This window comes from Mesoplodon mirus, assembly GCF_964341445.2.
Source record: "Mesoplodon mirus genome assembly, chromosome: 7".
In the NCBI taxonomy this organism is placed as follows: domain Eukaryota; kingdom Metazoa; phylum Chordata; class Mammalia; order Artiodactyla; family Ziphiidae; genus Mesoplodon; species Mesoplodon mirus.
Window position 1 is genome coordinate 102055721 of NC_138983.1, and position 26401 is coordinate 102082121.

A 26401-nucleotide genomic window follows, 5' to 3' on the forward strand; every position below is an offset into this window, starting at 1 on the left:
TTTTTTTTTTACTAGTTTTGGAATGATGTTTTTAAACCAGTTCCTTAGAAGACTCCTATGTGACCCACACTAGTAAAATATACCTTCAGGTGCCTCCTCTGTCTGTAGGGAACAGCAGTGTAAAATATGTAAACAAATGAGTGTCCTTGTTTTCTAAAATTTAATCTGTTGATCATGTTGTATTATTGCTCTTCCCCAAATTCTCTCTCTCCATCAGGTAACATTCCTTATTATTAGGAAGAGGAAGTTCCTTAACATGTTATTTCGACAGCATAATTTACCCAGATGATGGTCATTATGATGATGCTTCATTTGTTTTTGATTTATTTTACTTTTTTTGATGATGCTTTAGATTCATTTAGAGTCCACCATTCAGAGAGGAAGAATAGCTGGCCTACATTATTTATCATACTTATTAAAAATTGCTGCATTCCCATTTGTGAGTTTGTTGAACGACTGGGTAGCATACCTCTTTATAAAGCTAAAATGGAGAGTAATAAATGAAAACACTCCCTAGCTATACTATTGATTTAATTGTTTATTAAAATAACCTCATATTGGACTTGTATTTTCCTCTTAGAAAATTGGCAAAGTGCTAATCTATTTAGTTTAACTGGACCAAGTACATGTCTTATTTAACTTTGATTCCCCAGCACAAACTCATTTATTAAGAATAACTGCTTGGGACTTCCCTGGTGGTGCTGTGGTTAAGAATCCACCTGCCAGTGCAGGGACACGGGTTTGAGCCCTGGTCTGGAAAGATCCCACATGCCGCGAAGCTGCTAAGCCTGGGCGCCACACTACTGAGCCTGCGCTCTAGAGCCCGTGAGTCACAATTGCTGAAGCTCACACACCTTAGAGCCCGTGCACCGCAACTACTGAGCCCACATGCTGCAACTAATGAAGCCCGTTCCCTCTAGGGCCCATGTGCTGCAACTACTGAAGCCCACATGCATAGAGCCCCTGCTCTGCAACGAGAAGCCACCACAATGAGAAGCCTGCACAGTGCAACGAAGAGTAGCCCCCGCTCGCCACCACTAGAGAAAGCCCATGCGCAGCAATGAAGACCCAACGCAGCCAATAAATAAATAAAATAAAATAAAATAGAATAAACAGTCGAGAATATTGGACTTTATTTTAAAAAAAAGAGTGAATGCCTGTTGAATCGAATTAATCAGCCAAACAGTAGACAAATGAAAGTTGTGGTTAATAAGATGGGCCAGACTGAAATAGTATTCTTGTTGAGAAGCTTGCTTTAATCACCTTCTTATTTTCCAGCCTTATATAATCATGTATTAATGTGATAGAATATTTCTCATATTGAGAAAATAATAGTTTTGTATTACGCTGAATCTGCCTGGGAATAAAATAGACACCTTATCAAATTCAGTGGAGGTGTCATGAGAATTGATACCTAAGGGTTGTTGTGGGAACACATTTAAATTTTAAAAATATACAAGATTTTTGATATTGTCTCATGCCCACTATATTGTTTGGGAATCATGCAGTTTCAATTTATAGAATTGCATCATGTATTTTAGGGCTGGAGAGAAACTTGATAAGTCCTGCATTGAACCTAAAGAGGAATGCATTGCCATAAGGTGCTCATTCAAAAATCAAATAATGATGTGAATAATGTTGATCATCTCTGCTGGAGGAAAAACATGCTACACATTAAACACATTACTTATTATATATTTATTTAACAATCTTGGACTTTATTACTACAGTGTTTTGTAGTATGTATGCCTTATTTCTTTTCTTATAGTTAAATGTCTGAATTCTGAGAAATTTCAGCATGCTTTGGTGAGAGGAACAGGCATCTTATTTTCAAAAAGATGCAGGCACAGACTGTTTTTGACCAAAAGGTGTATTACTGACCAAAATTCAGCCATCTAGTCTGGAAAATAAATGAAGAATTCTGCTGCTGGTGAGATGAATACATAGGTAGAGGGAGGTGAAGAATATAAACTACTTAGCAGCCTTAAAGTTTCTCTTGACTTTGATATAAGTGCTGGAGAAACATCAATGTTATCATTCCCAGAGACCATTCATTTAGAAATGGAAATTAGAACAGATGGAAAAATACAGTGTTGGGAGTTACCTATCAGGAAACAAAATGGATGTGTGTGATATCTACCCACTGTCATGGTGAGGGCCCTGCATTACACTTACTGTCTAAAGCTTACTGTGCTGAAACCTTCACAGCAAAGGTTCCCGTTCCTCATAATGACCTCTAAGTGAAAGTGAATGAGGTTTAGCTACCAGGTGTGTGCTTCTGGAACAACACACGAAGGGCCCTATTTTTTTATTTTATTTTATTTTTATATTATTTTATTTTCTGGCTGCGTTGGGACTTTGTTGCTGCATGCGGGCTTTCTCCAGTTGCGGCAAGTGGGGGCTATTCTTCATTGTGGTGCATGGGCTTTTCATTTCGCTGGCTTCTCTTGTTGCGGATCATGGGCTCTAGGTGCACAGGCTTCAGTAGTTGTGGCTTGCGGGCTCTAGAGCACAGGCTCAGTAGTGTGGCACATGGGCTTAGTTGCTCCGCGGCATGTGGGATCTTCCCAGATCAAGGATCAAACCCATGTCCCCTGCATTGGCAGATGGATTCTTAACCGCTGCGCCACCAGAGAAGCCCACAGTGGGACCTTTTAACGTTGTTTCCAAAGCTATTTTCTTTGGAATACTGTTCTGTGAGATTTGGTAGAAAAAGAATCCCATGATCAGAATGTTTGGGAAACACTGAATATTTTATCCCCACGTTATACATTCAAAATGTATATTTTTTACATCAGACCTAAAATTCCTAGAATAAACAAAAACTGAAAAAACAAACCAAAAAATCCTGCTAATTCGATTAATACAAGTTTTCCACTGAACACTTGTGAGTGTTTTTGAGGCACTGGCTGATACTGAACACAGTCTTGGGAAGGTTGATCTAAGGAATTAAAATTCTGTAAATTATGAGGAAAACACTTTTAGGTGAGAAGAGATGCATATGGTAGCAGGCTTCAGTATTCTGTATTTCCATTCGGGAAATTGTTCTTATTTGATCCCTTCCACCCTTGATCCTTTTTCCTTTCAGTGGACTCTGTAGTAGGGATAAAGGAGAGAATGTCATTTACTACCCTAGAAGAGCTATTTACTCTAGTGTAAATACAGTGGAGGCTGGTAAAAGTGTGTTGATAATAAGACATATTAGCTTAGGTTCTCTTGGTAGCAAATAACAAAAACTAAATCAAAGTTGGATATGTGAAACCCAAGGGCAGAAATACAGCCAGGCTCAGGAAAGGTCTAGGAAGCAGCTATATCATTTCCAGTAATGTGATCGCCGAACTGCTTTTCAACAAAGGGCGTCTTCCTAATGAACTTCAAAATGAGCTCTGCTGCTTGTTGGAGTTAAAATATATATCTATATATCTATATATATATGTTTATACATATATATACGTATACACACACACACACAAGCATGCATATATACATATGATACAAAGAAAGAAAACATATATAAGTGGATGTTTTGTTATTACAACATGCATGCCAGGCATTGGTGACCATGGGAGGTCACCTCCGTGTTTCTGAGCAAGACAGCCTAACACTCATTTTTCCATTATCACTGTTGCCCAGAGTGAACTTGTCAAAGAGATACTCCACCATTCAGACTTCCAAACCCCTCCACCCCCCATCTTGCTACTCATACTTAACCATTAGTATTTGCATAATTAATGCACATAAACATTTCAGGTGAAACTGCAGACACCCTTTATTTTAATCCCTGCCCAATCCCATTCCCTTCACTTGTTCCCCAGAGGCAACTGCAATCATGATTTTCAGGCTATGGTTCTATACTTTCACTATGCACATGCACCCACGTTCACCAGGTACCCCTACCTCACCCCACCCCACCCCAGTCTACCCCCATATACCTACATTATTTATAAGGGGAAGACTGATTTTGTGTTTTCCAGGGCCCCATGGAACACCTTCTCCCTCCCACTGTGGAGATCCTGAGCTGCATCTGGTTGGGGTATGGCTGTGTTCAGAAACTCCTGGATACCTGTTTTAAAACTTAAAAAATGAGAGATTTGCCCACATGAATCAACCAGAGACTTTTATTTATTTATGAACCAATAACTTTAGTGGAAGAAACGGAAAAACTGGAAGAAAAAAACTTAAGTGATAAAATAAAGTCCAGGAAAAGAGAGTCCTGCCCTTGTTGCCAAAAAAAAAACAAAACCAAAACTTAAGTGAACTTCTTCTGCAAGGGCACTCTTGCCGTCTGCATGGCAGGCATGGTGACCAGGGCTCTGGTCACCCCGTGGCTCTGGGGAAGTCCAGTCCAGGCTCAGTTCTTCTTGTCGCTGTCGCCCAGGGTGAGCTTGTCAAAGAGTTACCCTGCCAGCTCGATGTCTGGGGCCCCCATCATGCTCAGGGTGGTGACATGACCCTCCAGCTGTCTGATGAGCGCCACCTACTGGCTGAGGAAGTGAGTTGCCAGGAAGTGGAGCAGGTGGGGGTCGCACTTGTCGGTGGCCAGCTGGTGCAGTGGAGCAGTCTCCGGGTCGCTAGCTTCTCCAGGAACAAGGCGCACTTCATGGCCTTGAGGCCGCTCTTGCACTCGTCACTGACTGGCTTCCTGATGTCTTGGAAGTTGAGGCGGCCCCCCGCGCTGGTTCTGCAGGCGCTTCAGGCCCTGGGCCCACAGTGGCGCAGGAAGAACCGGCTGAAGTGCTTCAAGGCCACGTCGTCGCGGTGGAGGTAAAAGGCCACGGCCAGGCACACGAAAGAGGCGTGGAGCTGCAGGGTGAAATGGCTGTTGACGGCGGCCTCGCAGTCGGCGTGGTAGCTCTGGCGCACCTGCGAGGGCGGCGCGGGCAGCGTGGTGGGTGTGAAGGCCAAGGTGAAGGCGAAGCCGCGGGGCCTGCGGTACCTGTCTCGGAGTCCCTTTCACGTGATTTAGCAATTTCCTTCGTCTTGGGTAAGTGCAGACTTCTCTTTTGTTTGTCAGAAAACAAAAGGCTTAGGTGTATTCTTAGAGAAAGAGCTTAACTGTGTGGATGTATTTATCCCCTCCAGCCTCATTTGTCCTTTCACTGCCACTCAGCAAGCATTTTTTTTAACCCCTCAATGATGTTGTATGGAATGAGCCACAGTGGTAGGAAATACCATTGATCTCAAATTATCTTTCATTCATTCATTCAGTAAATATTTATTGATTACTTAGTATGGCCCAGGCACTGGTATGGGATTTGGGCATATATTAGTAACAAAGAAAGACAAAGTCTGTTCCCATGAGGTTTGTATTCTAGTGGAGAAGCAGACCAAAACAAAACAAAACAAAAAACTACTGTTTTTCTCCCTTTCTTGTCTCCAGTAAATACGTATAAGATATTACACATGTATAAGTCAATATTTTCTTAGAAGTTAAGGATGTTATAGTGGAAGACATAAGACCAATCTAGGTATTTATAATTAATTAATTCAACAGCCATTTATAGACAGTATTCCAAATATGTGTCAGTGTTTGACTCTGGAGATACACAGAAGAATCAGACATGGTCTCTGTTCTCAAGGTACAAGAAAGAGTGATGGACTGTTTTAAGTGCTCTCAATGGTTTTAAAGTTTTTGGATAAAATAGCTGTTTTCACTTACAGTTTTATTACCATGACTTTGACTAATGAACTTTTTTGGGGGGGTCCCTTTATTTCTCTTTGAAAGCTCATGCTGTGCTATAATCATTGTTTATGAAGGAAGCAAAGGATCAAATATCAACTGTCACTTTGTACACTTATCTGAGCAATTTTAGAGGCATTTAATTGTTGAGTCTGTAAAGAAATAGAATAATAACAATGTCTATTTGATAAGTTGATGTTAATGATAGGATCATACATTAGAGATGGAAAAGAACTACATGATCAGTTTCTCAGTGAGATAAAATTGTATTCTATGTTTGCTTAACACCAGTGTTTAGTCTTAATATAATTGCAATCTTTCAAAAATTTCCTTGGAAGAGTCCATTGTAGACTTCACTGGAAGAATCTATTTAAATAGAAGAAATCTTGATTTTGTAGAACATTTTCTCCTTATGTCCCAAGATCATTTAATAATTAATTTATCTGGACAACTTTACTCTTCAAATATTAAAATAATACTATTGAATGGTTCTATGTCTACTAAGGGGTGATAATGGTGTTTCTCAGATTTTTAATCCCTCATCATTACTCCCTAGGTTAGAAGATAATGTTAAAATACATGTTATAACTAAGAGAAACCTAAGGTTTAAAATCTAACTTTTTAAAGGGAAATCAATAAACTAGCATGAACTGGAACCTCAAATTTCCATGAAGGAAATATACATATATCTAAACAAAAACATTGCATCCAGTTTTTCTTTAATGAGGAATGTAAAGCTAAATACAAACACAGAATGAAAAAACTTCAGAGCAGATGATGTTTTTAGAAAAATTTTAAATTTTATTTTTTAAATGTATTTATTTTATTTTTAAATTTTTGGCTGCATTGGGTCTTTGTTGGATGTGGGCTTTCTCTAGTTGCAACGAGTGGGGGCTACTCTTTGTTGCAGTGCATGGGCGTCTCATTGCGATGGCCTCTCTTGTTACGGAGCACGGGCTCTAGGTGCTTGGGCTTCAGTAGTTGTGGCATGCCGGCTCAGTAGTTGTGGCACATGGGCTTAGTTGCTCCGTGTCATGTGGGATCTTCCCGGACCAGGGCTCAAACGGATGTTCCCTGCATTGGCAGGTGGTTTCTTAAGCACTGTGCCACCAGGGAAGCCCCCGAAATTAAAAAAAATTTGATAATCAAATTTTATAGTTTATAACTTGGTCTGTGCTAAGATAATGTCTTTTAAAATATCAATATAGGACTATAAGATGAAGGTTTCTTTGAAATGTTTGTGGTCAGTGTTGGTATTATGTTAGGATTCTCCAGAAAAACAGAACCAATAGAAGATATATTTGTATATTATATAAAATAAGGAATTAGCTCACGTGATTATGGAGGCTGACAAGTCTCAAAATCTGCAGTTGCCGTACTTGAGACCAGGAGAGTCCATGGTGTAGGTCCAGTCCAAAGGCCAGGAGGCTCAAGACCCAGGAAATTCAAGTTGAAGGCAGGAAAAAACAATGTCCCTGCTCCAAGGCAGTCAGGCAAGAGGAGTTCCTGCTTACTCAGAGGAAGGTCAGCATTTTTATTTTATTCAGGCCTTCAAATGATTGTATGAGGCTCATCGACTTTAAGGAAAGCAATCTGCTTTACTTAGTCTACTATTTCAAATGTTAACCTCATGGAAAAACACCCTTTCAGGCACAAACGATAACATTTGACTAAATATCTGGGTACCCCCTTTGAAGTTGACATATAAAAATTAGCTATCACAGTATTACTCATGATAAATGCAGAGTCAACAAATAAAAATTCTCATGCTATAATCTGCAAAAACTGTTTTGACTTTCAGTTCCCTTCATTAATTTACAAATGTTACAGAACTAATAGTTACACAACTGATATTAGACAATAAGTTCTGACTCCGTGTCAATGATTAGCTCTCATTCATTCATTCAGCATATTTCTATTGAGCACCTATTATATGACAGGTATTTTATAGGTACTAACATAAAAACTTGTTCTGTAAGCTCCTCATATTTGTATTTCTTTTGTAGCTAAGTGCTAGTAAATGTTACATATAATTCCTTCTTTGAAAATTAATAGATGAAGTAGGATCAATGGTATAATCTTAAGGAAGTAGACCATAAGTAGCAGCAGTCGGTGGCTTATCTCACTCTCTGTGTTTTGTGTGTGTGTGTGTGTGTGTGTGTGTGTATACATATGTATAAATCAATCATTTAATGAGAGGTAGTGAAAAGTGATACATCGATATTCTATATCTCTGGGCTGTTCACTCTGCATTACCTCATTATTACAGATACTGGATTAGATTTGATTATTATTACCCATATTTCACAGATAAAGAAATTGTGAATTAAAGTATGTAAGATGATCAAACACAGAGCTTATAAATAGCAGAGAGTGACACTCTGAATTGGATTCCTCTCTAGGTAGTTTGGGAAGTTTGGCTGGACCATGAGCTCCATTAGAACAAAGACTGTTCAACTTGTGATGCTAAATTTCACATAGTAGGGGCTCAAAAATATAAATTAAAATATTGAGTGGCCTATGAAAAGCTTTAGTCTCATTATTTGTCCAAATTAAAAAAATGAGTGGGAGTAGATGTTGAATATATATTTAAACTCTATTTCCTTTAGAAGGAAAAAAAATCAAAGACACCCAATGGTGATAAATTACTATTATAATTTTAGTTTAATATGCATAAACATAAAACCAGGCATAGAAATTGGTATGCTTTTATAACTGTAAACCAGACAATTTGTAAATATATGCAAATACAACTATAAAACTATTAAAATTAAGAAGTTCCAATTATGCACCCGATTATGGTTTTTGTCTTAAACACAGTCCCTTGTCACTGAGAACACACTAGTTGACGAGATGCAGGTTCCCTTTCGAGTGCGCCGTGTCTGTGTCCCGACATCCGTGAAAGATCTCAGTGCTCTACCGCCCTTCTGTACTGAAGACATGACGTACTTTAGCTCATATGATGATTCATAACGTACTTTTGCTTTCAGGTAGTGGAAGTCATCATTCAAATAGTGTCTGTCCATGTTCTTTTTTATTAGTTTGTGAAAAGTAATTCTGATGCAGTTTGTTGATTTCATGAAATACCATTAAAAGCCTCAGTAACTTCAATAACTGAAGAGGCTGTTCAAACTGGGAATTGAGGGGGAAGAGAACTACTGACAGAATTTTAAGGGATAACACTCTTCCCTTTGAGTTTCATTCTATTAAACTATTTTTCACCTCCCAGTCATCACTTTAAAAGGAAATTTTAGTGTTTGCAGCTGGTAAAATGTGACTATAAGGGTGGACATGCGACAGTTGTCCTTTTTACACTAGAACATGCCAGCCTAGCAGCAGTCACACTCAGTGTGATTCAAAACACACACGCAGGCATGGACAGTGAGTTTGTGCTGCTGCATTGAGCTATAGACAGATCCAGATAATTCTGAAAATGCTTCCAGTCATTTTTCATTTGGATGTAAACACAAGAACAGATCCATGGAATTCACCAATACAGGTAGAGAACACTGAGTTAGAATGGCATGGACACACCATATATCTAGTCAATAACTATCTAGGACCTAATATATTCCAGCTTTGTGCTAAATGCTGAATGATTGCAACAGGCGTTGACTTTAATCTCATGGGCCCTAGAGTCGGTTTCAGTTCACTATGTTCACTGACAGAATGTATATGTGATGAATGTAAAATTAGATGCTAATGAGTTGATAATAGAATATGTATATATATATTGAAATATTCATATATATTCAATAATATTTTGTTTGAAATCTTTACTACTATTGTCACAGATACAGAAATTGCTATAGACGTTCTCATACCTTTTCCTACATAGCAATTAGGTTTAGGGAAAATAATTTTGGTGGAATGGTGTTAGTCAACCTACAAATCCAGAATGTCTTGGTTGAAGGTGTAGATACTTTGTTTCACTAAAATCAAGTGTAAGTTTTTCCAAACAAGTTAGGAAAAAAATGCAAAATCCTTATAAAATGTTCCTTATGATTCCATACCTTACTATACTATTAACCCAATGTGTTAATAAGCTTGTATTTAATGTAATCATTATTCTTCATAATTTGACATAAGTAATGTGCTCTCACATTTTAATTTTCTAAATTTTTTTTTTTTTGCAGGACGCGGGCCTCTCACTGTTGTGGCCTCTCCCGCTGCGGAGCAGAGGCTCCGGATGCACAGGCCCAGCAGCCATGGCTCACGGGCCCAACCGCTCTGCGGCATGCGGGATCCTCCCGGACCGGGGCACGAACCCGTGTCCCCCGCAACGGCAGGCGGACTCTCAACCACTGCGCCACAAGGGAAGCCCTAATTTTCTAAACTTTTAAACCATATTCTCAATGACTTATTTGCTGATTTCCTTTTTTATAAAAATATGATACCTCAACCAACCACTGTTAAACTCAGCAAAAAGCAGTTTCCAAAGTAAATGTTTTGTAAAGTGTTTCCTGTGTATTACTCACATTTATTACTTTTCCTCTGACCTTTTTATATTTCAGTTCATACATGAAAAATAAACAATGTCCTTTTGACTTATTTTCTTGAAGTCTTTTGCCATTTTCCAAATATATCTGAGTAGTTAAGGTCAGTTAAACCTATTTAAAGTTTCAAATTTCTAGGAAATATCTGATATTTAGTAACTTTCTGCCCAAATGATTTTAAATCTCATTTATTATAAAGTGAATTAAAAGATTGGCATACGTTCTTTAAATAGAAAGATTATCAACCTGCTTTTGCTAATGTAGATGGTGCTCTTCAGTTCTGATTTCATACATGACAAACAACCCAGGATTAAAGGCTCATTAATAATCTGCCAAATACTGTCAGCTGTATGACTCAATGCTCCATTAGTAATGTAATCCCTTGATTTTCTTCTGCCAGAAAAGTGATTCTTTGAAACCATTGGCAGTAATATGAATTTATACATTATATGTGTGTGTGTGTGTGTGTGTGTGTGTGTATCTCTTGGAAGAGAGACTGAACGCCAAGACAAAACCTTGCATTCCTTTACAGGACGTGCAATGCAGATCTATTGTGGAGTAACTGCTGGATCTGGGAAGGAAGGTGAGGCTAAAGGCAGCCCATTAGAAAGGGAAGAGGCTGTTGGAACTGGGAGTTGAGGGGAAGAGAACTACTGACAATTTTAAGGGATAACACTCTTCTTGCCTTTGAGTGTCTGTGTGGTAGAGTCCATGGCCTAGAGTAGAAGGGGGAAGCTGTACTAGAGCAGCTTCTGGTGGCGGGAATATTATTTTCTTATACATGCAGCTATTGAAACATTGCTTAACATTCCTCTGATCTTAACTGTCAAGGACAAAAAACAGTAATGATAACTGGAAATGTCAGTTCCACATCCACAATAATCTATTTACAATTGCTTCCCTCTTTCACGAGTTCTCTATCAATTATCCACGCTTTTATCCCCCCCCCCAAATCATCACTTTTTCCTTAATCACATGTATTCCTCAGTTATGCTGTAGAGAACTGCAATTTTCCCTTCGTGGCCCTTCCCCCTTAATCCTTTTTTTTTATTTTCCACATTAACAATCCCTAATTTTTAGAAAAAAAGACAATAGTATATAAATGAATCAAGGTGCAGAATTCCTCAGATTATAAAAATCAATTCCTGGAGCGTTATTGATTGGTAACTATATTGATCACATCAATGTAAGTATTTTAATCAGTCTGTCTACAGAGATTGCAGCTACAAGATAAAAAAACATAATCAGTTTATTCAGTTGTTACAAATGTAGGAGGGGGAAATGGAAATAGGATTAACAAGATTTTATGCAGAACCAAGAGTCCACTTCCTTTTCTTTCCAGAGACACTATTCTATAAACCATGGTATTGCTTCTCCTAGCCAGACTATGAAGCATGTTTGGTTAGATTACATTTTGAATTATACCAGTTCCTTGGAGTAAATGTCTCTATGGGACACTTGGGTTTATAAAACTCTGTTTCATAGCTGGATGATGTAGAGCATCCCTCAGACTATCTTGTTGCAAAAGAATGCTGTTGGGTCAAATGAACAAGAGAAAACAGGTAATAATATAATATTAGAACTCTCTACAAAATAACATCTCAATTCACATTTTGCGCTACGTCCAGTGACATCTTAGAAAACCATTCTGTGTGTATGTATGTATGGAGTGCACAGATTCGTACGTACATATTGGGCTTTGATCACGAATGTTAATGTTCGCTAAAATTTGTACCTTAATGTGGATTGTAGTATGAATATATATGTAGTAAATTATTATAAAGAGATATGATTATTAATATAAAATAGGATTCTGTATTTTATAATTAGGGTTAGAGTGGTATAATTTAAAAAAAATAATAATATTGAATATTTTTGCCTACCCTTCCAATATTGGACGTTAGTTAGGTAAAGCAGACACTAGTGGAAACATGCATCTTAGCTGATTGTGTATGTATATACTCTGTCCATTTTTAATTCTTTAAAAAATACAAATGTTGTATTAGAAGCCATGGAGTGTTAGAAGTCAGCGGTAGTGAAAAACTGAGGTTATTGATTATTTTGTGTTTTCATATCCACAATATGAAGTGATTTTGGAAGTTTTTTGCTAGCTACTAGAAAATAAGCTAAGATTTATGTTAGCTCTTTGAATGCATCTACCGAAGTTCCATCACTAGGAAAGTGAGGTCACCCTTCTTTGATTAAATCATCAAACATAACATAGTACCATTTACATGTCCTCAAAGTTTTATTACAACACAATTAATAGCCAAGATTTTAGCTATTTACAAGGTCTTCTAACTATATACCAGATAGTTTGATGTGTACATGGCATGAACTACCTTATAAAATAGAGCTGCCTCTTTTTATTTTCTAAATATTATAATCTATCTATATTAGTGAACTGGAGCTGTGGATCAGATGATAAGATATGCATAACTGTGTGCACTGAGTGATTGGAATGCCACTTGTTATCTTTTTTCTGGAAATGTCTATATAAGAAAATAAAAGGTACTTTATAGAAATATGAAAAACATAGCAGCCTGATACTGTTCATTCTTACCCTTTTTGGGAATTTGAATAAGTAATTTATTCTCCCTTAACCTCAAGTTCTCTATTTAAAAAAGTGACCTTGGACTAGATCCTGTTGCAGATACTGTGGTCAAATGATTTTATGCCCAGGGATTCCAGCCGTTGGCTGTGAATCAAAATCAGTTGAGGAAATTCTGATTCAGCAAGTTCGGGGTTGAACTCTGGCATATGTACAGTTGACCCTTGAACAACTTTGGGGTTAAGGGTGTGGACCCTCACACAGTCGAAAATTCAAGTATGACTTTACAATCGGCCTTCCGTATCTATGGTTGAACATCTTCATATTCAGTCAACCCCAGACTGAGTAGTACTGTAGATTAAGTGAACCCACCCGGTTCAAGTCCGTGTGGTTCAAGGATCAACTGTACTTTTAAGAAGTGCCACAAGTGATTCTGATACTCAGCCAGGATATGGAATATTGATTCTATGCTATTTGATGCAAAGAACAAAATGGGAATCTCTCAGTCTATATATTGATTATAACTTATCTAAATATCATACCTTACTAAGAAAAAATATCATTGGGTGTAGCAATGGTAAAATAGCTGCAGTGTATTTCATTATAAGAGAAGATGGTTACAGTGTTACTGGTAGAAAAATGATCAGAATAGTGTATTAGTTAGGGTTCTCCAGAGAAACAGACCTAATAGGATATTTATATTATATTGTATTGGATTGGATATATAATAGGTTATTGTATTTTATATAATAGGGTAAGCTATCGTATTGCGGTTGACCCTTGGACCATATGGGTTTGAACTGTGTGGGTCCACTTATCCACGGATGTTTTTCAGTAAATACTGCAGTGCTACACGATTCGTGGTTGGTTGAATCTGCGGACGCAGAACCGGATTATGCAGTTTTTAACTGCACTCTAACCCCCATGTTGTCCAAGGATCAAATGTATATATGTGGGGAGGGGAGATTTCTTTTAAGGAATTGTCTATTGGCTTTGGTTTATGTGATTGTGGGGCTTGGCAAGTCAGAAATCTGCAGGGTAGGTCAGCAGGTTGGAAATTAAGGTAAACGTTCATGTTGCAGTCTTGAGTCCAAAAGCTAGAAACTCAGACAGAGTTTCTCTATTGCAGTCTGGAGGCATAGTTCTTTATTCATGGGAGGACTTCAGTCTTCATTCTGAAGGCCTTCAACTGATTGGATGACGTCCAGCACACTATGGAGGAATCATCTGCTTTTCTCAAAGTCTACTGATTTACAAGTTAATCACATCTAAAATACACCTTGACAGCAGCTTCTAGACCAAAGAACCAGGCACCATAGACTAAGTTTACATGTAAAATTAACCATCATAAATGGTAAACATGAGTGAGGGCTAGCTGATGCAGGCAGAAGAATGCCGAAGTGGGTTCATTCAGAGGGAATGTGGGTGTCAGAGGAGGGCTGGCATATGCTGTGTGGGTGGAGGAGGCAGCAAGGTTGTGGACTACTTGAATCTGTTGGGGCTCAAAACTGGTGCCCTGAGCCAGCATGAATTCTACCACAGTAAATGTGGTAGGCAACTGAGGGTGGGCAGAGACACACAGGATGTCATACTTGAGACCAATTAGGCTTCATTTAACCAGTGAGTTTCATCACGTTGATTTTCAGTTTATTCTCATTCCCTTGTTCATCTGTTCATTATAGAACACTCCAGTCAGAGCCTTTCAACTTGCTTGAGCATTTGTTTATTAGCTTAGTGGTGTTGGTTTTGGTTGTCAGTACAGCACTATTCATTTTTGGAGTAGTATCACTTCATACTAAGGCAGTTGTTGCCTATTGATTGAACAGGCCCGTTGTAATTTCTCTGCACTCCATAGCAATATCACTTTTCTTCAACCCAGGAAGGGTTGATTGAATAAGCAAGTTGCTTCCACTTTTAGTCTTTGAGCTGCCACTTGGATACTTAGCATACTTTGAATCCACTTGCCAAACTATCATGACCCTGTTATCCTGTGTGCCCACCAGTTATATACATATTATCTTTCCTTACTATCTTGCATATGCTGAATTTTGACTTTCTTCAAATTTGGTTACCTTGGATAATACCATTACTACTTTGGTTTTTAAAGCCTTTAAAAGTCTTTTGGGACTATAAAAGGCACAGGGCTCTAGAAATGGAATCCTCAGATTTTGGTGTGCATAAGATTCACCTATAGCTATATGAAATGCAGGTTCTTGGCTCCATTTCTAGAAAATTCTGATACAATTTATATGGAGAGAGGGGGTTTTGCAAATCTGCACTTTACAGGAGCTACAGTTTCTACTATGCTTAATAGCTATTCTGTGTTGATTCATCATAATGCAATGCAACTATGCACTTAAACAAAAACTAAACCTTCTTTTGAGAATATTAGATTCATCAAACAGTTGCAGAAATAGTACAGAGAGTCCTCATATACTCTTCACGCATCTTACTCTAATGTTACTATTTTACGTAGTACATATGTTAAAACTAAAAAGACAGCGGTGCATTACTTTTAGCTAAACTCCAGACTTTATTCAGATTTATCGATTTTTTTTTTACAATTATGTCTGTTTTCTGTTCTCGGACCTAATCAAGTATATCACATTGAATTTAGTTATCATCTCTCTTCTATGGTCTCTGACAGGTTCCCAGCCTTTCCTTGTTTCCCATGACCTTTATAATTTTGAGAAGTACTGGCCAGCCTTTTGTAGAATGGCCCTGAATTTGGCTTTGTTTGCTGTTTTTCTCATGATTAGACAGACCAGGGTTTTGGGGGTTTTGGGGAAGATTACCATAGAGGTGAAATGTCTTCCTCATCACCTTGTGTCAGTAATGACTTACTGGTGATGTTAACCTTGATCACTTGGTTAAGGTGAGGTCTGCCAGATTTCTTCACTGTGAAGTTACTATTGTTCCCTTTCCATAATCTATTTTTTGGAATCCAGCCAATACTCCGAAGAGGGAGCTTAAGCCCCATCTCCTGGAGGGAAGAGTATTTACATATGTTATTTGAAATTCTTTGTAAGAAAGATTTGTACCTTTTTCCCCATTTATCTATGTATTCAGTTATTTCTATCAGTATGGACTCATGAATATTTATTTTATATTTCTCTATAACTTTAAAGTTTAATTAATTTTATGACTCAAATTGTTCCAGCTTAGGCCATCAGGTGCTCCTTCAGTTGGGTTCTTGTGTCCCTTTGATCTGCCTGTATCCTTTTGATTTTTGAGTGCTGCCTTATTTCCTGTCCCTACATAATGCTCCAGGCTCATCTTGTGTTTTCATTGCCCCAGGCCTAGAATTAGTCATTTCTCCAAGGATGTCTGGTTTTTGTCATTTTGGAGAACCATGTTTAGAAACTAAGGCCTGGATGCTAGATGTGTTTGTTGCTACTTGGTGTCATTGTTTCTAGTCTCTCCGCAGAGTTATGGAATATATGCATGTATATTAACCAATGTATACACATATCTATAATCCTTTCTATAGGTGTCTATCTCTATACCTATTAAACTAAACGTGAGTTCATACTAATGTCTGACTCTAATCCAGTATCACGTGGTTCATTCTAGCTTTTGCCTCTTGCTTATTTGTAACTTCTGTTACTAACAGTGAGAAACCTGACTCAAATTATTTACCATTTATTTACTTATTTGTTCTACACTAGTGTAAATGTGTTTTCATATTTCTTAACTGTATTCCTGTGAGAAACAAACTTACCAACTAAAATGGTGTTTATGTACAGTTATTTTTGCACCTAGTCTTAGATTTACCAATCAGAACATCATTTTCCAAAGTCACTTATGTCAGTTCCTTTTTCTCCACCCCCTTCAGTGCCGTTTTATCATATATTGGGAATACAGTTAAATTTATTTGTCCCAGTATGCATTACATCCAGGATACTCTGATTAAAAATTGCATACATTAAAGTTCACCCTTTGATGTACTATTCTACGTGTTTTGACAGATGCGTAGTCATGTATCTTATGCCTAGTACCATACAGTACAGTTTCATCAACCTAAAATATTCTCTGTGAGTGGCCTTTGTAGTCATTCACTCCCAACCTCTGACAAATGCTGATTTGTCTTCCATCCCTATAATTTGTCTTTTCCAGAATGTTGAATAAACGGCATCATACAATATGTAGACTTTTGAATTTGGCCTCTTTGACTTAGCAACATGCATTTAGGATTCATCCATGTTGTTCTGTGAATCTATAGTTTCTTCCCTTTTATCCCCTGAAGTATCCATCATCTCGAATACCAAGTTTGTTTATCCATTCACCTGTTGAAGGATAATATGATATGATTATTTCCCGTTTGGGACAATTATAAAAAAAGCTGCTATAACCATTTGGGTATAGGCCTTTGTGTGAATATAGGTTTTCAATTAGCTGGGGAATATGATTGCCTGATCCTATTGTAAAACTATGCTTAGCTCTGTAGGAAACTGTCAAACTGTCTTCCCAAATAACTGTATCATTTTATATTCTCACTAGCAATGAATGTATGTTCTTGTTGCACTTCAACAGCATTTGGTATTGTCAGTTATCGGATTTTAGCTCTTCTAATAGGTGTGTAGTTATATCTCATTGTGGTTTTATTTGTATCTCTCTAATGACATATGATGTTGAGCATCTTTTCATATGCTTATTTGCCATCTGTATATCTTCTTTGGTAAAAATATGTGTATATATATTTTTCTTTCTTTTGTTCTTATAGATTGTGTGTGTGTGTGTGTGTGTGTATACACACATATATAAAGTTAGGTTGCTTGTTTTCTCATTGTTGAGTTTTAAGAGTGCTTTATATATCCTAGATATGAGTCCTTTATACAATATATTCTTTTGGAAAGTAAAAAAAATGAAATGGATACAAGGTACAAATAAAAGTTTTAATCAACAGTCATATGAAAAATTTTGAAGCTGCCCAGTTGAACTTTAGGATATTTTAGAGAAGTGAATACTCATTAGCTTGCTAGTTACAGTATTATTAAAGGGAATGGTTGAAACATTGGCTCTTATATAAGTTCCTCAGAATTTTTCTAAGTAAGGAAGCTAAAATTATACCCTTATGAAAATTCTCTTACTATATAAATAAACATGAAATCTACTAAATGTCTTGAGACTTTAAAGCATATTCCTATAAATAAATGAAAATATTTGTGAGATATAAGAAGATCTCTATGACTTTTGCTTCCCCTTTATGCGTTGAATATAGTTTACTTCTGTTTTCTAATTCTAATTATACTGTATGAAATAGCAATATTATACTGGATGCTTATTCTGAGACAGATAACATGCAAAACCATGTTACATAAATTATATTGATTTACAAATAACCCATTTGTTTGATTTCATACGAAATTTAGAAAGAATCTATATTGTGTCCAGTTTACAGAGGAAGAGCCAGAGGCAAAAGAGGCATTTATCATTCCTCATTCACAAGGAGAAACTAAGGCATACTTGTTAGTTAGGTAGAAAACATCATTCAGCTACATCTAACAAAGGAAATGATAAATATTCCCTTGACAAGTTAATAAACATGTTTAGAACAATTAATTCTGTCATGAAAAATACTGTGATAAAAGAATAATCCAAGATGAATCAAATCTTTAGAAAACAGCTTTTTCATGGGCATTGTTGTAAGCACCATGAAAGAGATAAAAATCTGTTATTATTCATGGAAAAATCAAGGATTGCAATTGGATCTATAGAGTAACAAATATAAATCTGTGATGTTAATCACCTACTGCTTAAGAGGTAAATGTCTCAGTTTCCAAAGTCTTGTGTGTTTATTTATTTATTTTCTTTATTTTTAAAAATGTATTTATTTATTAATTTATTTTTGGCTATGTCGGGTCTTTGTTGCTGCATGCGGGTTTTCTCTAGTTGCAGCCATAATGTATTTATTTTTATTTCTTTGGAGATTTATTTTCTTCTTACAGATCATATGGTATCACCACTGTTTAAAATTCTCATATTATTCTTTCATTTAAAAATTATTTTGCTAAAGTACTTAAAATTTTTATACAATATTAAAGGTTACTTTCCATTTACGGTTATTACAAAATATTGGCTATATTCCCCGTATTGTACAATATATCCTTGAGCCTGTCTTACACCCAAGAGTTTGTACCTCCCACTCCCCCACCCCTATATTCCCCTTTCCCCTCATGTCTGGTAACCACTAGTTTGTTTTCTATATATGTGGGTCTGCTTGTTTCGTGTTATGTTAATTAGTTTGCTGTATTTTTAGATGATACATATAAGCAATATCATACAGTATTTATCTTTCTGTCTGATTTATTTCACTTAGCATAATGCCCTCCAAGTCCATCCGTGTTGCTGGAAATGGCAAAATGTCATTCTTTTTTATGGCTGAGTAGTATTCCATTATATATATATTTGTATATATATATATTGTGTATATATATATATTGTGTATATATATATATATATATGTATATATATATATATATATATATATATATATATATCACATCTTCTTCATCCATTTATCTGTTGATGGACACTTAGGTTGCTTCCATACCTTGGCATTGTAAATAACACTGCTTTGAATATTGGGATGCATGTATCTTTTTGAATTAGTGTTTGTTTGTTTGTTTGGTATATACCCAGGAGTGGAATTGCTGGGTCACATGGTATCTCTGCCATTCGTTTTTTGAGAAAACTCCACTGTGTTTTCCACACCGATTTACTTTCTCAACAACAGTGTACAAGGGTTCTCTTTTCTGCACATCCTCACCAACATTTGTTATTTGTTGACTTTTTGATGATAGCCATTCTGACAGGTGTGGAGTGATATCTCACTGTGGTTTTTATTGGATGGGCCAAAAGGTTCGTTCAGTTTTTTCTGTAAGATGGCTCTAGTAGCACTTAGTTGTCTTTAACTTTCTTCAAAACAGTTTTGTTAGATTGTATGTGACAGCTGTCATATCAGCATGCATATAAAGAAAGACTTATCAAAATTGGTAAATTTTTGTGTAGCCATTTTAATATTGAAGATGGAAGAAAAAAGCAACAATTTTGGCATATTATGCTTTATTATTTCAAGAAAGGTAAAAACGCAACTGAAATGCACAAAAAGATTTGTGCAATGTATGGAGAAGGTGCAGTGACTGATTGAACATGTCAGAAGTGGTTTGCGAAGTTTCGTGCTGGAGATTTCTCGCTGGATGATGCTCCATGGTCAGGTAGATCAGTTGAAGTTGATAGCAATCAAATCGAAACAGTACTTGAGAACAATCAACATTATACCACGTGGGAGATAGCCAACATACTCAAAATATCCAAATCAAGCACTGAAAATCATTTGTACCAACTTGGTTATGTGACTCACTTTGATGTTTGGGTTCCATATAAGTTAAGTGCAAAAAATCTTCTTGACCATATTTCCACCTGCGATTCTCTACTGAAACGTAATGAAAACGTTGCATTTTCAAAACACATTGTGATGGGTGATGAAAAGTGGATACTGTACAACAATGTGGAATGGAAGAGATCATGGGACAAGCGAAATGAACCACCACCAGCCACACCAAAGGCTGGTCTTCATCCAAAGAAGGTGATGTTGTGTATATGGTGGGATTGGAAGGGAGTCCTCTATTATGAGCTCCTTCCAGAAAACCAAAGGATTAATCCCAACAAGTAGCACTCCCAATTAGACCAACTGAAAGTGGCAGTCAACAAAAGCATCCAGAATTAGTCAACAGAAAATGCATTAATCTTCCACCAGGATAACACAAGACCACATGTTTCTTTGATGACCAGGCAAAAACTGTTACAGCTGGGCTGGGAAGTTGTGATTCATCTGCCCTATTCACCAGACATTGCACCTTTGGATTTCCGTTTATTTTGGTCTTTACAAAGTTCTCTTAATGGAAAAACTTTCAATTCCCCGGAAGACTGTAAAAGGCACCTGGAACAGTTCTTTGCTCAAAAAGATAAAATGTTATGGGAAGATGGAATCATGAATTTGCCTGAAAAATGGCAGAAGGTAGTGGAACAAATGGGTGAATATGTTGTTCAATAAAGTTCTTGGTGAAAATGAAAGATGTGTCTTTTATTTTTCCTTAATAACTGAAGGCACTTTTTGGCCCACCCAATATTTGCATTTCCCTGATGATTACTGATGTTAGGCATCTTTTTATATGCCTATTGGCTATCTGCATTTCTTCTTTGGAAAAATGTCTATTCAGTTCTGCCCATTTTTTAATTGGGTTGTTTGTTTTTGATGTTGAGTTTTATAAGCTGTTTATACATGTTGGATATGAATCCTATATTGGTCATATCATTTGCAGATATTTTCTCCCATTCAATAGGTTGTCTTTTCATTTTGTTGATGGTTTCCTCTGCTGTGCAAAAGCTTTTAAGTTTAATTAGGTCCCATTTGTTTATTTTTGCTTATATTTTCTTTACTTTAGGAGAGGAATCCGAAAAATAGAGCAGAAATAAATGAAATACGGTCAAAAAAATCAATGAAACTAAAAGCTGGTTCTTTGAAAAGATAAACAAAATTGATAAATCTTTAGCCAGACTCATCAAGAAAAAAAGAGAGAGGGCCCAAATCAATAAAATCAAAAATGAAAAAGAACTTACAACTGACACCACAGAAATACAAAGGATCCTAAGAGACTACTATGAGCAACTCTATGCCAATAAAATGGACAACCTAGAAAAAAATGTACAAATTCTTAGAAAGGTACAATCTCTGAAGACTGAACCTGGAAGAAATAGAAAATATGAACAGACTGATTACCAGTACTGAAATTGAATCAGTTATTTAAAAACTTCCAACAAACAAAAGTCTAGGACCAGATGGCTTCACAGGTGAATTCTACCAAACATTTAGAGAAGAGTTAACACTGATCCTTCTGAAACTAATCCAAAAAATTGCAGAGGAAGTACCACTTCCGAACTCATTCTTTGAGGCCACCGTCACCCTGATACCCAAACCAGACAAAGATACTACAAAAAATGAAAATTACCAGCCAATATCACTGATGAACATAGATGCAAAAAGTCTCAACAAAATACTAGCAAACTGAATCCAACAATACATTAAAAGGATGATACACCATGATCAAGTGGGATTTATCTCAGGGATGCCAGGATTTTTCAGTATCCCAAATCAGTCTGACACACCACATTAACAAATTGAACAATAAAAGCCATATGATCATCTCAATTGATGCAGAAAAAGCTTTTGATAAAATTCAACATCATTTATGATAAAAACTCTCCAGAAAGTGGGTATAGAGGGAACCTACTTCAACATAATAAGGGCCATATATGATAAGCCCACAGATAACATCATACTCAATGGTGAAAAGCTGAAAGCATTCCCTCTAAGATGGGAAACAAGACAAGGATGCCCATGCTTGCCACTTTCATTCAACATAGTTTTGGAAGTCCTAGCCACGGTAATCAGAGAAGAAAAAAAAAAAAAGGAATCCAAATTGGAAAGGAAGAAGTAAAAACTGTCACTGTTTGCAGATGACATGATACTATACATAGGAAATCCTAAAGGTGTCACCAGAAAACCACTAGAGCTCATCAGTGAACTTGGTAAAGTTGCAGGGTACAAAATTAATATGCAGAAATCTGTTGCATTTCTATATGCTAACAATGAAATGTCAGAAAGGGAAATTATGGAAACAATTCCATTTACCATTGCATCAAGGAGAATAAAATACCTAGGAATAAACCTACCTGAAGAGGCAAAGACCTGTACTCCAAAAACTATAAGACATTGATGAAAGGAATTGAAGATGACAGGAACAGATGGAAAGATATATCGTGTTCTTGGACTGGAAGAATCAATATTGTTAAAATGACCATACTACCCAAGGCAATCTGCAGATTCAGTGCAATCCCTATGAAATTACAAATGGCATTTTTTCACAGAACTAGAGCAAATAATTTTAAAATTTGTATGGAAACACAAAAGATCCTGAATAGCCAGAACAATTTTGAGAAAGAAGAACAGAGCTGGAAGAGTCATGCTTCCTGTTTTCACACTATACTACAAAGCTACAGTAATCAAAACAGTATGGTACTGGCACAGAAACACACATAGATCAATGGAACAGGATAGAGAACCCAGAAATAAACCCACATACTCACAGTCAATTAATCTGTGACAAAGGAGGCAAGAATATATAGTGGAGAAAAGACAGTCTCTTCAATAAGAGGTGCTGAAAAACTGGATAGCTACATGTACAAGAAAGAAATTAGAATGTTCTCTAACACCATGTACAAAACTAAGCTCAAAATGGATTAAAGACCTTAGTTTAAGAGTGGACACTATACCACTTCCTAGAGGAAACCATAGGCAGAACACTCTGACATAACTTGAAGCAATAGTTTTTTGTAAAAATACTTTTAATAGAATTTTAAAAATATGAACATGTGGTGGGAAAATTTTCTTCGCATTTGCATTTTTTTTCTTTTTTCACAGAATTGGTCATCTGACTGGGTATAAACTATTGGTATAAAATAGTTTTTATCAGGCATTATTCTGTTGACGTCTAGTATCCAGCAGTTCTGGTAAAGGGTTAGATGTACATCTGATTCCTTAGTAGGTCCCTTGTTTTTCTGCTCTGACATCTTTTTAGAAAGCCTTATACTTAAGTTTCTGAAATTTCATCAGCGTATGTTTCGCTATGAATCTTTTTTTAACACTTTGAACTCTGTACATTACTCTGTGGACCTATTTCAGTCTGAAAACTCAGATATTTGTTCAGCTAAGGGATATTATTTTATTAATGTCTCTGATGATTTCTTCTCTGTTTCTTATGTTAACTGATTTTAGAACTTCTGCTAGTTTTGTGTTGGACTTAATCACCATATTTCTTAATTATCCCTCATATATTTAATCACTGTAACTTTTATTTAACATTCTGTAGTATTTCCTCAATTTTATTTCCCTTTTGCCTGATTCATTGCATTATTCAGTTCATATACTGAAGATTTAAATTCCAGAAATAGTATTTTAGTTATTTATTTATAATATATAAATGTAATATTGTGTTAATTTTTATAACTTGCTTAATCTGAATTGTAAACACAGATAATATTCTCTTATCTGGTGTATTTCCAAAGGATGTTCCACTTGATATTTGAGAGTTTAATAGGTATTACTTGAAAAAAAAATCTTTTCTAAAGTCAAATGAGTTTAGGAAACACTGCGCTTAACAAATATTAAATTTATTTCTTGAATCCGTTATTGTAAATGGCATTTAATGAACTCATGGGCATTGGGAAACTCTAAGAAGTGATTTTATAGGGCGAATTTTTCAGATTTATTTTACTAAAATATTTATAAATTAAAGAACATATTAAGGCACAGGGCAGTTTAAGAAATGGAACCATGTCACTTTAGAATATACAGCATTGGAAATACATTTTTTACAATCAAATTTTGTTAAATTTAATCTGGTATATTATTGGAAATTTCTAATATCTTTGTATTAAATAAATAAATTAAGAAGTACTTTATGAAGATAGGAGCAAGGGAATATCATTTTTTCCTCCATGCCCATTTCATTTCCTCCTCCAGGATTTTGAAACTAACTTATCACATCTTTATTTTGGTGACAGGTTAAAGTTTGGTTGTCTTTTTCTAGATGATAGTAATTATATTAAATGAAGGGAATTAAAGTACTACAGGAAGGCTTGACTAAGTTTACTTTAGCTTTCCTCCTTATCACTATTAGGAAAACAGTATTCAATCAAGATCTGTCGGTTTGGAGACTAACTGTTGACAGGGTCTAAAAAAACACTGTGTTAAGATTATTTCTGGTATAAAATTTATTATAATCAGATCAACAGTGGGCCACAGAAATAGCTTTTTAAAAGTAAAACCAATCAGTCAACATATGTATTGACTGCCTATATATTTGTAATAAGAAGAGCTGTATTGTATATTGACTGTTTTGTTGCCAAATTACAGGAAAAACCACAGTTGTTTACAGCAGTGACTTTTTTACCCAGCAGGATGGACAAAACATTCTCAGAAATGTTATACATATTTTCAATGTAGTCAATTTTGTGGTTGCAACTGTATTTATTTTGATTGATTTAACTCATGGTTAAGTGTTTGCAAGGCCCTTTGTATGTAAGTCTGTGGTGCATTATTGTGCATTATTGAACTAGAGTTCATTAGGTAATGGAGTTTTATGAACTTTATTAACTTTTTCATTTTCTTACCCAGGAGTAAATAAATAAGGTTCTTGCTCTAAATAATAATTTCATGAACTATTGGTAAGATGACTTTAATTTTAAAAAGGCTAGCAAAAATAAATGAATGAAAAGCTTGTTGCTGTGTTCTGTCATCATCATCTTGCAGAACACAACTTTCGTATTCACATTAAAAAGACATATTGCTCAAGTTGATCATTAACTGGGAAAATGAGCCATAGGGTATACACTATGCTAAAGAACAGTGAAGTGAGAAAAATTCCCAAGACATTTGCCTCTTGAAAACAGCCTATAAGTAAAACCTTTTAAGCACCATGCTGTCATTTGATAAACTGTTACACTGAAAAGGTAAAAGTCAATACCCAAATTTGAGATGTCACCACACACATATACTGTGTGACTTCACTTGTCTGTAAATTGAAGTCCTCTTTTTAATTTTAGTTATAATAGTCAATATTCTGGTAGTTAGCAGAAAGTTAACAATAATAGCTTAATGATACAATAGCAGCCCTGGGAATTGAGATAATTCATGATCTATATATATTCTCAGTGTACTGCTCCTTCATTTAAGATATATAGGTACAAAATGAATGCAATAAGCAGTCTTTATTTCTTTCGCAGGTATGAAAGACTTGGGCTTCTGTGTCAAAAAGTCCTCAGTTGAAAGCTTGTTCCAAGCTATGTGAACTTGCATATAGTGATTTAGTCATCAGAAGAATGGGGCTAATAATACCATATATTATAAGTATTAAGTTAGATGATTCATTTAAAATGATGCTAATGTTACACTTAGCTCATTGGCTTCAATGAATATGTGGTAGCAATTATTTTTAAAAGACTGACCTTGATAAAGTAGTCTATTCATTATGAAAAAACTCAAGTTCATTTTTAAACTTTAGGTTCTTCTGTTGTGAGTTTGGAAGGCTAACATAATACCTTTCCCCCCTTTTTTCTTTTTTTTTCTTTTCCAGCTGGTCCCTGAAATCTCATTTATATTTTTTCTTGTAGAAGTGTTAGTAGGTAGCACATTTCCAGCATGTGAATAGCTTTTGGAATCAATAAATCCTGAAGATTAGTTTGAGACAGAGGAACTAAACTTCAAAAAGTAGCTTATCAAGGGCTACATTTATATGGCCTTTAGACATTTCTTATATTATTGTCCTGAATTTTTATTTAATTTCAAGAGTAACTGTCTTGTCTCTCTAAAAACAGCAGAAAAGGAACCTTAGATATTGTCTGTGTTTCCATTACAGATGTTTCTCTCCCAGAGGCTCAATAATAATGGTGTAATAAGTAGTGGATCTTATGGAGTTTTTTAGTCCACTGAATACAGATCCACTAAATATTGGTACTGATGCACTGTACTGTACTGTGAAAATTTTGAAGGTTCATCATGCTAAATTTGCTTTTTAAAAAAATTAGAGGAAAGATTGCAAACATACAATATAT

At 36.0% G+C, this 26401-nt stretch overlaps 1 pseudogene across 1 annotated transcript in view; it reads right to left on the reverse strand.

The window, feature by feature from the left end:
* Nucleotides 1-4351: 4351 nt before the first annotated feature.
* The window catches only part of LOC309808102 (ferritin heavy chain-like), a 112132-nt pseudogene continuing 90082 nt past the window's right edge, over nt 4352-26401 (reverse strand). The window contains exon 2 of the transcript in view: nt 4352-4950. The product of the transcript in view is annotated as a ferritin heavy chain-like (transcript). The remainder of the gene's footprint in view (nt 4951-26401) is intronic.